This window comes from Trichechus manatus, unplaced genomic scaffold (assembly GCF_000243295.1).
Source record: "Trichechus manatus latirostris isolate Lorelei unplaced genomic scaffold, TriManLat1.0 scaffold00187, whole genome shotgun sequence".
Taxonomy (NCBI): Eukaryota; Metazoa; Chordata; class Mammalia; order Sirenia; family Trichechidae; genus Trichechus; species Trichechus manatus.
The window spans coordinates 4,071,822-4,072,950 of record NW_004444123.1 but is presented as its reverse complement, the minus strand read 5'-3'; the positions used below and the strand labels follow the sequence as shown (position 1 = coordinate 4,072,950).

General features: G+C 52.2%; 1 protein-coding gene across 1 annotated transcript in view; it reads right to left on the bottom strand.

Annotated features, from left to right (window-relative positions):
- The window catches only part of PACC1 (proton activated chloride channel 1), a 32,286-nt gene that overhangs the window by 30,206 nt on the left and 951 nt on the right, over positions 1 to 1,129 (bottom strand). The window lies entirely within an intron of this gene.

The window sequence follows — 1,129 nt, the reverse complement described above, 5'->3', positions numbered from 1 at the left end:
GTGGGGGACAGACACGTCTCACTCCCCAGGATCCCCCCACTGTCAGATGGCTGTGGGATCCGCAGACGGGTTAAAGTCCATCAGGCTCCTTTGGAATAAAGAAAGCAGACGGGATGAACAGAGAAACACAGAACTCTGCCCCAATGCCAGATTCCAGTCCAGGTCCTACACTGAAATACGGCAAACCTCACCTGTCTTCAACTCAGCGTCCCCTCCGACTGTGGGGTTAAGCCACCTTTACGTATTGCACACAGCCCTTCCATGAATCCTAATCAGAAAAGGGAGAACTGTACATCAATAACCGTTGATCAAGACAAGAAAGCAGCAAGTTCATATGAGATGGAGAGACAGAATGCTAGACTGGTCTGAGAAGTCAGTCTCTGTGGAGCATGTGGGACTTGAGATGATCCCTGAATAATGGGGGGGGGGGGGTGAACCAATGGACAAAGTCCCTGGGTAGCACAAGCAGTTTGTGATCGGCTGCTAACCCAAAGGTTGGTGGTTCAAGCCCACTTAGCAGCTCTGTGGAAGAAAAGCCTGGCAATCTGCTTCTGTAAAGATTACAGCCCAGAAACCCCTACGGACCCCATGTAACACATGGGAGTCACCCTGAGTTGGAATCAACTGGATGCAATGGGTTTAACCAACGGAGTCTGGGATGGGTTAAAGAAGAAGAAATGGTGTGAGCACACACAGAGGTGGGAAAGCAACAGCACAGTTTTAATGGTTAGTTTCCAGTGTGGCCTGAGCCTAGGCGTGTGAGGAGATGGTCACAGAAAGAGGAGATACAGCCTCAGCCCTGCACAGAGCTCTGAAAGCTGGCTGAGGAGGCTGGCCTGTTCTCGGGAGACCAAGGGCACCACCAGGTCTGTGAAAAAAGGAATACTCTCAGATCACGGCTGAACGTAAAAATTAGTCTGGACACTAAAGGAGAGTTAATCCACTGTCACACTCAGGTGGTTAGAGCACAAAGACACAAAATGGACAAGGGCTGAGAACGCGGAGCCACCTGGACTCAGCAAGTGAGGGAGGCACAGTGGAGAGGCACGAGACTTTACAAAGGCGACCCAGACATGGGGTCTGGGGGATGGGGAGGCGGGAGGGGGAGAGGGCAGGAAGGGGGAAGGGG